This window comes from Dreissena polymorpha, chromosome 6 (genome assembly GCF_020536995.1).
Source record: "Dreissena polymorpha isolate Duluth1 chromosome 6, UMN_Dpol_1.0, whole genome shotgun sequence".
NCBI classification, from domain to species: Eukaryota; Metazoa; Mollusca; class Bivalvia; order Myida; family Dreissenidae; genus Dreissena; species Dreissena polymorpha.
In genome coordinates this window covers 96,279,305-96,293,223 of record NC_068360.1, presented here as the reverse complement: position 1 = coordinate 96,293,223, position 13,919 = coordinate 96,279,305, and positions in this window count along the sequence as shown.

The window sequence follows — 13,919 nt, the reverse complement described above, 5'->3', positions numbered from 1 at the left end:
ATTTAATGAAATAGACTTGAAAATGTGTGTCGCCAGGTACCAAGTAAGAAAAAATCAGCATTTTTATGTAGGGTCTTCACACGGTAAAATTATTTGTGCCCAAATAATAATAGATGAATGCATATTAGGCTTCACTGTTGCTTATACTATGACTACTGGTTCATACGATGCCAGTTTTATAAATATCTATGCCAAATTTAATGAAATAGACTTGAAAATGTGTGTCGCCAGGTACCAAATAAGAAAAAAATCAGCATTTTTATGTAGGATCTTCACACGGTAAAATTGTTTGTGCCCAAATAATAATACATGTAGATGAATGCATAGTAGGCTTCAATGTTGCTTATACTAGGACTACTGGTTCATACGATGCCATTTTTTAAAATATCTATGCCAAATTTAATGAAAAAGACTTGAAAATGTGTGTCGCCAGGTACCAAGTAAGAAAAAAATCAGCATTTTTATGTAGGGTCTTCACACAGTAAAATTATTTGTGCCCAATTAATAATAGATGAATGCATATTAGGCTTCAATGTTGCTTATACTATGACTACTGGTTCATACGATGCCAATTTTATAAATATCTATGCCAAATTTAATGAAATAGACTTGAAAATGTGTGTCGCCAGGTACCAAGTAAGAAAAAAATCAGCATTTTTATGTAGGGTCTTCACACAGTAAAATTATTTGTGCCCAAATAATAATAGATAAATGCATATTAGGCTTCAATGCAGGGTTGGCATATTGACCGGTCAATTGAGTATTGACCGGGCCGGCGGTCAATACCTGGTTAAAACCGGTCAATACTGGTCATTACTGGTCGATTGAAAATTGTAGCATTTAAACATTACAAAGGAGCCATTTTATATAAAATCAATAATTATTCTGTAATTGATAAACTTTTTTCTGAGTTATTTATTTTTAAAAAAATCTTTAAAGCTGTAAAAAGTTACTTCTTAATTATTTATGGAAACAGCCTCAAATACATAAGGACTAAGGCAATATCTTTATCTCAGTGTATCACATCTGTTACTAATTAGCCGGATTTTACATAAATTCCAGGTTGATAAACACAACAAGGTAAAGGTACCTTGTAGTCGGTGAGATATAATAATAATACAGTTAGTAAGGCTCGTACCCTGGGTACGGTAAATATACTAAAACGTACGCGGAAATTTTAACACTAAATCGGTTGTTGTCGGCTATTTTGTAAAAATTAATTATGTTTACATTTATGTAAATTTTCTGTTAAATGGCATTTATATTATCAAAACTCATTGTTAAAATCAATAATGTGATTTAATTTTAAATCTTAAATTGTTTAAAGTCGCGTCATTGTATGACGTCGTCAAGTATAATATTTTCCGCGACATCGCACGTTCACTTTTTACCGTCATAGATTTTTTAAAAGAAACATTATTTGGTTACCAAGGTCCGTTAAATGGGGAACACCATATTCGGTATTTATATTATGTTTTAACAATTAATTAATGCTGTGTAATAAATATTGTTTAAGATATTTCTATATTTATTGAAAATGTTTCAAAATGTTATTTGTGAAACATCTTATTCTAATGAGTGTATGCTATTATATTATACTTTGAAAAGCATATCTGTTGTACTATAATCTTATTATTCATTTATTACTGTTAATTTCATTTATTGTAGAGAATCGTCAATGTTACATCTAGTCGCCAATGCTTGTTGTCAGTGTTAGTCTTAAATGCTTGTGATCATTGTCGTCGATGTTAGTCGTCAATCCTTATCGTCATTATACATGAAGGAAATAAAAGCAGAAACAGAGACGTATTCTTGATTACTTGCTTATTCCTACGGCGTCCTCTCAACACTCATACTAAAAAGCATGTTGATGCAGATTTTTTAAAAGAGAAGTTTGTTTAAGGTAAACAATATTGTTTTACGTTAATCGGTAGCATGTTTAACGACATCGGATTTTTGGCGGATATACAACTCGGATACAATCTAATATTTGCGGGTATGTTTAAGTTTATTTACCGTACCCAGGGTACATGTTAGTAAAAATAAGAGTACCCGGGGTACATGTACCGGTAAGTAGTACCCGAGCCGAGAATGATCAATCGAGCCTTAGTAAGTGAGTGATGGTGTATGGGATAACATGCACTGAGGGTGTATATTTTTCACGAACAAGTCAATTGAAGGTGTTAGAGATGCATTGATCCATAAGATTTAAAAGGGTAATTAACCACGGGCTTATTAAAATTAAAATGATGACATTACATTGTACCGGCTGTTTATTGTTGTATACTGTAAGCTTGCAATATTTTAAATAATGTAAACAACTTACCTTGTATTAAGTTGGCACATTGTTGTCAGGTGTAGAAACTTTTTATACTTATTTCTGTTTAGTTGCACTGGCTGAACCAAAAGAATTATGTAGTCGTTTCTAAATAATCACGAAACAACCTACTAATGCATATATGCTTGCCAGTTACTGAGTTTGTGCATTTCCATTCATTATCGGCCTTGGCAAACAGCGTAGAATCAGAGACGCCGTGTGATGTCTGCTATTTCGTTACACTGAAGATTTTCATATCCGCGGGTGTTTTTATGTCAAATGTTATGGTTTTTCAATAGATCGTATACTTATCTACAAAACAGCGAATGAGCATTCACTTTACATCATTTCTGATGATCTTATTTTGTAAATAATTTCTGAGCGTTAGTTCCTACGTTGCTATGTCGTCAGCCATTTTGACGGTTGTTTTGTTTACTTTCGGTTTCCACTACAAACGAAATTAATTGATTTGCTGCTTGCGTTTTTTTATTGATTAAATAATAAATTATTAAACCCTAATAATGTAATTGTCTGAATATCATTTATATTCAAGATATTATCGGATAAATAGAATACCATTCTAATACCAGTGTGTACTTACATTTATCTCGGAAAGCCTAGCCGTGTAAACCTTTCTTTAACTCGTCGCACTCAATACGTTGAATAACACATAGATTTATGTCATGTTCATTAAAAAACCACAATGTGCACAAAAGACATGCATGTGTACTACCGATTGATATTCAAACACAATTATTACGCCTTTGTTTATCGATTTAACGCCTAACTGAATTAATAACGCGTAACGTCAGTTTCTTTGTTTCGTAGCAAGATGGAAGCTAGCCTAAGCGCTTTTCATGACGTCACGCGCGCGTGCCCTTTCCCATAAAAATATTTAAACGCAAAATACTCGAAAACTAGTTTTTTCCTAGGTATAACGCCTACGCCAACAGGTAGATCGCATTCTTGTCCATATACATGTCAAATTTCAGCAAAAGTAACCGACTAGTTTTCAAGCGCCACAAATCGCGACTATATGCCTCAACTTAATGAAACTTAGCCCCCTTTATCATTCGTTCGAATGAACGTCATCAATGATGACGTCCAATACATCACTCATTCCATACTAGAGTTGCGACACCTTAAGGGTTTCGCGGGATGGAATGAGTGGAGAGATGAAATCAAATTGAAAATCGACTATTGCTAAAAAAAAATTGGTACGAAAAAAATGTAGGTACCAAAAAAAAAACAAATTTGGGTACGAAAAACAAATTTGAGTACGAAAAAAAGGGTACAAAAAAATAAGGGTACGAAAAACTATTTGGGTACGAAAAAATAGCTACAAATAAAAAATAAGGTACGAAACAATTTGGGAACGAAAAAAAATTGAGTACGAACAACTGCGTATGAAGAAATTTGGGTACAAACAAATTTGTGTACGAAAAAAATTTGGGTACGAAAAAAAAATTTGGGTTCGAAAAAATATAGGAAACATAAAAAATTAGGGTACGAAAAACTATTAGGGTACGTAAAAAAAAGGTACCAAAAAAAATTTGGGTACGAAAAAATTTGGGTACGAAACAAATTTGTTTACGAAAAAACGGGTACGAAAAAAAAAATTTGGTACGAAAAAACATGGAAACAAAAAACATTTGGGTACGAAAAAAAAAGTTTGCGTACAAAAAAATTGGTTATGAAAAAATGTGTACGAAAACAAATTGGGTACGAATAAAAAAAATTGGGTACGAAAAAATGTGGGTACGAAAAATATTTTAGTACGAAAAAAATGGGTACGAATTTTTTTTTGGGTACGAAAAACATTTGGTTACGAAAAAAATGGTTATGAAAAAAAAATTGGGGTACGAAAAAATGTGGGTACAAAAAAAATGTGGGTACGAAAAAAATGTGGGTATAAAATATTTTGGGTACGAATAAAAAAAATTAATCAAATTTGAATTATCTAGCGCGTGAATTGTCTCCTGGGGGTGAATTGTCTTCAGGTTGCTATTAACACTACATGTACTTCCGGCCAAGCGACATGTGTATAGCTATGGCGCAATAAAAAACTCCACTTTTTCGTCATTTTATCAAAAACTACATTTTTCCCAGAAATAACGAATATGCCATCGTGTAGATCGCGTTCTGGCCCATATACATGTCAATTTTCAGCAAAAGTTATCGGCCAGTTTCTAATAGAGTCAAATCATGTGTGTCGTGTATAGTCCAATAGAGAATAAGATAGGAAGGTTGTGTTTTATCTGTGTTTATACCAATTATTTCATATTTTACTGGAATATCCCAATACCACAAATATCAAATTGTGTGATTTTTTTATATTTTTCTTTCCATTTATCGTGCACTCCCTCTGGTCCAGGGGACAAAACTATCATAAAAGTACTCCTATACACCCTAATTATCTCCCTTCGACCAACCCAGATGTATTTCCCCTGCTGGAAACCCCCCATCCACACCAGTCTACACTTCCAAAACTCCCCCTTTAAGCCCCCGGGGTTGCATTATATATATTTTACCTAAAAATAAATGCATATAGTATTGTACATGATGTAATTAATTACTGTTATGTATAAACATAGTTGTTTTGTATAATTTTAACTGTAAAGTACATTGTTTTACTTTCTAATTTTTATGTTGACCTATAAAGGTAACCGTTTGAAGACAGGTTGGCCATAACATTTATTATATAAATATTATTTTTGACTTTTGTTTTAAATATTGTTATAACGCCACTCTGGGGTGATGTCTCTTTTTCATAAACTGATTCTCTTGAAGTTTCATACAGAGTTGGAGCATTATGGTTATACTCCCTGTCTGCAAGTGTACCACATTAAACCACTCTTATAAATATATACTAAAGTACAATACAATTACATTATTAACCATATTTTCCAAAAAAAATAATGCCCATATGCAATAGAGATACTATAGAGAGGAGCTATTTAACCATGCTCTACCAGCACAATTAATGTAAGTTCAATAATTTCCCACATTTGTCTGTATCTTCATATACATCAATACAACTGGTGTACATGTATATCTATGAATTGATATACATCAATACAACCCTAACATCAGATTTACACTTATCATAACTCATATAATGTTTGTTAAAATATAGTGGCAATGTTGAACCACTTTGTGATGCAAATTAAAAAACTATTAATTTTCTTTTAATTTAAAATAAAGTACACACCCGTGTAACTTTCCTCTCTAATTTATATGAAATTATTAATAATTTCATATGATAATAACATCTAAAAACACAGGTCACAAAATTCTGAGGGTGAATACAGCACACACGATCAGTTACTTTCAGTGTAACTTACAATGACAAAAAATCGTCCTTATGAAAATAGTAGTTTAGCATCAGAGTAAATGTGGTCTGTGTACTTAATGCCGACAATGTAACACAACAAACAATAAACAAGAAACTGTCATAGACGGGTAATGCTCCCCAAAGTTTTTTTTGTCACAATATTGCACTATATATTCAGATAAGAGGAAACGACAAGAGGGGCATAACTTTGGACAAAATAATACAATGGATGGTTTAGCAACTTAAAAATTTCAAAGGGCCATAACTCTGTAAATAAATCATTTAACCAGAACCCACTAATAACATGCGCATCTCCTGAAGGTAGTTAAGAAATAGCCTGGACAAGAATTGCACTATATGTACAGTTTAAAGAAAATTTCAAAGGGCCATAGCTCTGTGAAAAATCATCCAACCATAACCGGCTGATAATATGCACATCTCCTGTTAGTAGTAAAGTTGGTCAGATATAAATATTATACAGTTAGTAAGGCTTGATTGGTCATCGTTGGCTTGGGTACTACATGTACTTACATGTACCCTGGGTACGGTAAAATACTAAAACGTACCTAGGAATTTTAACGCTAAATCGGTTGTTGTCGGCTATTTTGTAAAAATTAATTATGTTCACATTATGTCAATTTTCTGTTAAATGGCCTTTGTATTATGGAAACTCATACTCAAAAAGCCTGTTGATGCAGATTTTTTAAAAGAGTAGTTTTATAAGGTTAACAATATAGTTTTATGGTAATCAGTAGCGCGTTTTACGACATCGGATTTTGGGCAGATAAACAACTCAGGTACAGTTAATATCACCTGGAAACGTTAAAGTATATTTACCGTACCCGGGGTACATGTAAGTTTACTTTAGAGTACCTGGGGTACATGTAAGTAGTACCTAAGGCTAAGCCGACAATGACAAAAAAAGCCTTAGTAAGTGAGTGATGGTGTATGGGATATGCACCCTCAGTCATTTCATACCATACGAGAGCTTCGTTTGGTATGAAATAACATGCACTGAGTGTGTATACAGCATCACTTTCTAACAGTGTAAGTTATAATAAAAAAAATCATCCTTTAATCTATAAAAATACTACCGTAGTAATCATCAGCATCAGAATAAATGTGGTCTGAATACTTAAAACCGTCAATGAACATAACAAACAATAAATAAGCAGAAAAAGAACTTCAATAAAATGTAATACAAAAAAACAACAACAAAAAAACATATTTTGCATATTACCGGTAATGAAAGTTATCAAAGGTGTGAGTGTGTGTAACACTGTAGTGTGTTTTATTTTTCATGAAAGAGCCAATTGAACATGTTAGAGGTGCATTGAATCAACCATGAGATAAAATAGATAAGTTAAACACGAGGCTTACAGCGCTGAGACGAAGAGTGTCCAGATTAATTCAAACAATAAATTCAAAACAATGACATTTCTTGATTATAACTAATGCTCGATTGGTCATTGTCGGCTCGGGTACTACTTTAATGTACTTTTATGTATACTTACATGTACCCCGGCAGAGCTCCAGATAAGGATTTGTGAAATTAGTAACGGTACTGCCGCTGACAGAAAGAAAAGGAGTAACGCACAAAATCAATAAGTACCTGTACTACCATATCCAAAAATACAGGTAGTACTGTACTACCCGTGTTCTTGTATATTAAAATGTATATAACTGACTTTACCCTAACATTTGCAGCAAATATATTAAATATATTTAGCTTCTTAAACAGTTACTTTGTTAGGTTTTCCATTCTGCATTATTATACAAATAAAACTACACATTAAAACGCATGACTAAATACTATTTCTTCATTTTTCTTCACAAGAAAACACAAGCCAACTAGTAAACCAAGTAAATGAACACTAATGTCACTGTCTCATTTCAAAAGAATCGTTGCTTTAGCAGTTAACTGTCAAAGTTGCAAAGTAGCCACCGATGCAATCAAATGGTTTAATATCGGGGCGACAATGTCCTTTTCTGGGTTGACATATTGAATATCAGGATAGTTAGATGACCGTATGTAGCCATTATATGACAACAAAGTGTTTTTTTGAAACCGAAAGTTAGCCACCCTTACCTTGCGCGCATACATAATGTTTTTGACGGGTTTACAAGTTACTGGAAATCACGCGACATAATAGACAATAATATAAACCCAGTCTACAAATTTTCGGTAATTTAAATAAACAAAAAGCGCCGTTAGGTTAGTGACCAACAAATCACGCCGCGCTGACGCATCGGTACGGCCAGATTGTTTTCGTAAATGCGTAAAAGGGATATTTAAAATGTAATTGTACGTCTAGTTTAAAAAAATAAATGCGTAAACCTTCATGAAAAAGCCATATTTACGGCTGTACGGCCCTAATCTGGAGCTCTGCCCCGGGTACGGTAAATATATGTAATCGTACCCGGTCGAAATTAGACTGTACATGAGTTGTAATCCCGCCCAAAATCTGCTGTCGTAAAACGCGCTACCTATTACCTAAAACAAATGTCTAATAAAAAAATGCATCAACATGCTTTTTGAGTATGAGTTTCGATAATATAGAGGCCATTTTACAGAAAATTGATATGAACGAAAATATATTTAAATTAAAAAAATAACCGATAAACACCGATTTAGCATTAAATTTCCCGGGTACGTTTTAGTATATTTACGGTACCCGGGGTACATGTAAGTAGTACCCGAGCCGACAATGACCAATCGAGCATAACTAATAGCTTTATATTGTTGTACTGTGTATATGATGATGGTATCAAAATTGATAGCAGAGAATCTAATTTGGATCTACACTATTTAAATTACTGCAATTTTCTGACATCCAGTCCTTTTGCCGTTTGTCATCATTCATATAATAAATATTACTGTCAAAAGTCAATATAAACTCTAAGCTTGCAATATTTTAAATAACATAAACCACTTACCTTGTATTAAGTTGGAACTTTGTTGTCCAGTGGAGAAACTGTTAATACTTATTTCTGTTGAGTTGCACTGGCTGAACCACAAGAATTATGTAGTCGTTTCTAAATAATCACGAAACAACCTACAAATGCAATTATGCTTGCCAGTTACTGAGTTTGTGCATTTCCATTCATTATACTATCGGCCTTGGCAAACAGCGTAGACCCAGATGAGACGCCGCATGATATCTGCTATTTCGTTACGCTAAAGATTTCCATATCCACGGGTGTTTTTATGTCAAATGTTATCGTTTTTCAATAGATCGTATACTTATCTACAAAACAGCGAATTAGCTTTCACTTTACATCATCTATGTTATTTTGCTAATACTTGCTCGCGTTCTTTTCGAACCTGCAATGGCAGCCATTGAAACGCCGTCTGCTATTTCGAAAGCTGTTGATTTCCATATCCACTGGTGTTTTTTAATGTCAAATTTTATTGTTTTTTCATTGGATCGTATACTTATCTACAAAATAGCTAACTAGCGTTCACTTTACATCATTTATGATGATCATATTTTGTAAATAATTTGTTAGTGTTCATTCCTACGTTGCTATGTCGTCAGCCATTTTGACGGTTGGTTTGTTTACTTTCGGTTTCTACTGCAAACGAAATTAATTGATTTGCTGCTCACGTTTATTTATTGCTTTAATAATAAATGATTAAACCCTAATAATGTAATAGATATTATCGGATAAATAGAATACCATTCTAATACCAGTGTGTACTTACATTTATCTCGGAAAGCCTAGCCGTGTAAACCTTTCTTCAACTCGTAGCACACAAATTCACAATACGTTGAATAACACATAGATTTATGTCATGTTTATTAAAAAAACACACTTGTGTACTTCCGATTGATATTCAAACACAATTATTACGTCTTTGTTTATCGATTAAATGCCTATCTTTTATTGAATAAATAACGCGTAACGTCAGTTTCTTTGTTTCGTAGCAAGATGGAAGCTAGCCTAAGCGCTTTTCATGACGTCATGCGCGCGTGCTCTTTCCCATTAAAATATTTAAACGCAAAATACTCGAAAACTAGTTTTTTCCCAGGTATAACGCCTACGCCAACAGGTAGATCGCATTCTGGTCCATATACATGTCAAATTTTAGCAAACGTGTTCGGCCAGTTTTCAAGAAACTCAAATCGCAGTGATTTGCCTCAGCTTAACGAAACTTAGCCCCCTTTATCATTCGTTCGAATGAACGTCATCAATGATGACGTCCAATACATCACTCATTCCATACGAAAAAAAATGGGTATGAAAAAAAATGTGGGTAGGAAAAAAAAACAATTTGGTTACGAAAACAAATTAGAATACGAAAAATATAGGGAACGAAAAAAATTAGGGTACGAAAAAACTATTTGGGTACAAAAGAAATGGGTACGAATAAAAGTTTTGGTACGAAACAAATTTGGCTACGAAAAAAATGGGTACGAAACAAAATTTGGGTACGAAAAAATTTGGGTACAAAAAACATTTGGGTACGAAAAAGATGGGTACGAACAATTTTTTGGGTACGAACAAATGTGGGTACGAAAACCATTTGGGAACCAAAAAAATGGGTACGAAAAAAAAATTGAGTAAGACAAAAATTTGGAACGGACACATTTGGTACGAAAAAATGGGTACGAAAAAAATTTGGGTACGAAAAAAATGGGTACGAAAAAAACTTTGGGTACGAACAAATTTGGGTACGAAAAACATTTGGGTATAAAAAAAATGGGTACGAAAAAAAATTGGGTACCAAAAAAATTTGGGTACACAAAAAAAATTGGGTACGAAAAAAAAATGGGTATGAAAAACATTTGGGTTCGAAAAAAAAGGGGACAAAAAAAAGAATTGTGTACGAACAAATTAGGGTACAAAAAACATTTGGGTACGAACAAAATGGGTACGAAAAAAAAATGTGGGTACAAAAAAAATTTAAGGACGAAAAAATGGGTAAAAAAAAAAAATAGGTACGAAAAAAAATATGGTTACGAAATATGGGTACGAATTTGTTTCTATTTAAAATCAAATGATGACGTCAATATAGCACTCATTCCATAAAAACCAGGAGTCAATGACCCCTGGACTGAAATTTTGAGGAGTCAAATTGAAAAATTCTGGGGTCAATTTTGAAGTGCGTTAATTGTGTTTTTGTCTGTATTATTCAATTTTTTTAGATAAAAACATGCTCCAAGAGTTACACAATACAAATGTATCTAAAAAAGTTATACTGCGTTATTAAATAAAAATACCATGATACATAACACAGCATATTTTAATGAATTGGTACGCAAAGATAAGGACAAAATATCAATAATTTGTGCGAACAATATCGACTTGAAGTTTTTAAAAAACAAAACATGTTCATTTTACAACTTTTATTATTTCTATCACTATACTATGTTTATTTGTTAAAACAATAAATGCTCATTAAAATCTACTTCATCATAACACATTTAAGTAATTTAAGATATCTACCTGTAGCACCTTTTCATCACATATTTATTATCCTTGTTATATTATCATCATCCCTATGATAGCTTTTGTACAAAAACACAATCTAAATGCATGTATACATGTATCTATTGCTGTTTATCCGAATACTATACATGTCGGAAATATATACACTTAAGAATGCCTTACCAGTAGTAGTTTAACATTAATAATCCAAAATTTCCTTGTTGTTATCTGGTTTAAGAAACCTTATTTAATGTTCGTTAAATCCAATTAATGCTATCTCCATTATTGAATCACCATTACTTGTAATTTGAATTGTTGTTGTTGTTTGAATCGCCATTTTTTAATTGAACGCGGGTTTAATGTTAATTTACAATACGTCCGCCAATTACAATGTCAAAGGTCAAGACGTAGCAATTTAATTCTACTCGGATAATTTATATCTAATTGAGAAAATGTGTTTTCTTAATGTTTATGTGTAGTATTATGACTTGAGAGTATAAAAAACAACGCCCGGGGTAGACCTCTATTCCCTCGATTATAGACCGAGTTTCAAATACTGAAACATTAATTTTGATTAGGAGCACAGGCGGATATATTACCATGGAACTGGAGATGTTAACTGACTGACCCTCGGGTTAAATTTTTGATGCGTCAAAATGACGCACGGCAGAAAAAAGGGTTGCGTCAAAAATGAGTCATTTTTAATTTGCTCGCGTCAAATCGCAGGATTCTGCTTCTATTGAAATCGCTGGTCCAATATTTGTTTTGAATTAAATATGCATACCGATGTTGATGAAGATTAGACTAACAGTGTGACTTCTGTGGTATAAACATGCTTTTTGTTATCCCCACGCTTTTTGAAAAAAAGGTGGGGATATTGTGGTGATCTCCGCCGTCCGTCCGTCCGTCTGTCCGTCCGTCTGTCCGTCCGTCCTGGCCACTATCTCCTCCTACACTAAAAGCACTAGAACCTTGAAATTTACACACATGGTAGCTATGAGCATATGTGCGACCCTGCACTATTTGGAATTTTGATCTGACCCCTGGGTCAAAAGTTATAGGGGTTGGGGTGGGGCCGCGTCAGAAATTATCACTCATTTTTTTAGGTTATTTTACATTTACTTCTTTATTTCTACACCGATTCACTTCAAATTGATACTGGACCTCACCTATGACAATACGGTCAATCTCAACCATGCATGGCCCCATTCCCAACCCTGGGGCGCCCCGCCCACATAGGCCACACCCACCAAAAATTTCCATTTACTATAACTTTTTCATTTCTACACGGATTCACTTCAAATTGATACTGAACTTTTGTTATGACATTAGGGTCAATCTCAACTATGCATGGCCCCAATCCCAACCCTGGGGCGCCCGCCCACATAGGCCACACCCACCAAAAAATTCCATTTACTATAATTTTTTCATTTCTACACGGATTCACTTCAAATTGATACTGAACTTCTCTTATGACATTAGGGTCAATCTCAACTATGCATGGCCCCATAACCAACCCTGGGGCCCCGCACACATAGACCACACCCACCCAAAATTGCCTTTACTATAATTTCTTCATTTCTACACCGATTCACTTCAAATTGATATTGAACTTCTCTTATGACAATACAGTCAATCTCAACTATGCATGGCCCCATTACCAACCCTGGGGCGCCCCGCCCACATAGACCACACCCACCCAAAATTGCCTTTTACTATAATTTCTTCATTTCTACACCGATTCACTTCAAATTGATACTGAACCTCTCTTATGACAATACGGTCAATCTCAACTATGCATGGCACAATTACCAACCCTGGGGCGCCCAGCCCACATATGTCACACCCACCCAAAATTGCCTTTTACTATAACTTCTTCATTTCTACACCAATTCACTTCTAATTGATGATGAACTTCTCTTATGACAATACGGTCAATCTCAGCTATGCATGGCCCCATTACCAACCCTGGGGCACACCTAGGTCAAACATTCGGCGTGGGGATACGCGTCGGCCTCTGCCGCGCCATTTCTAGTTTGTTTAATATATTAACCAATTTTGTTAGCTCAAATGACCCAGTGTCAAACTTGGCTGAGATTTAATTTATACAAATCTTCTGACCAAACTTCATTAAGATTTGCGCATAAATTTAAGAAAGCGAAACAGTTTTTCAAATTCAGCCAAGACATCATTAGAACAAATGACCTGACCAAGTTTCTTGAAGGATGCACAGTAAATGTGATTTCTAGAGTGGTAACAAGATTTTACTATAGCCACTGGCCCATATAAAGAAAACTGCTATGCCCTCAACGGCCATGGTTTTAAACCGACAGAACATTTTTAACTATACCCAGAATTAATAAAACCTTATCAAACATTAGTAATTTGAATGACTATACATGTATTAAACACCCCAAAAAACTCATGAATGTAAAATCAAACCCCGTTGTTGTTTACTTTTCAACCCCAGTTTGTGAGAAATAAATGGGTTTCTAAAATTTATCGCATGGAAATGGTATATACAATACTAATAATTCAACTTGTCATAAAAAATTCGAGTGCACAATTATACTTACAGAGTAATCTGTCATATCTATTACCTGTGAATAATACCCGAAAGGGGAGTTAGACAGTATACAGTCTTGGCCAAACATGGCCGGACCGACGGCCTGTCTGTCAAATTTACAGGACTGATTGTCCGGTAAAAAAAACAAAAACAAATTCATAGGTTTGTATAGGTTTGTTTATGGCTCTGAAAGTTTTCTGAGGTGCAAAAATAGCAATAGCGTCTTTATACACGTGCTTTTCCGTACCAACGCTCTTTGTGCTGACGGA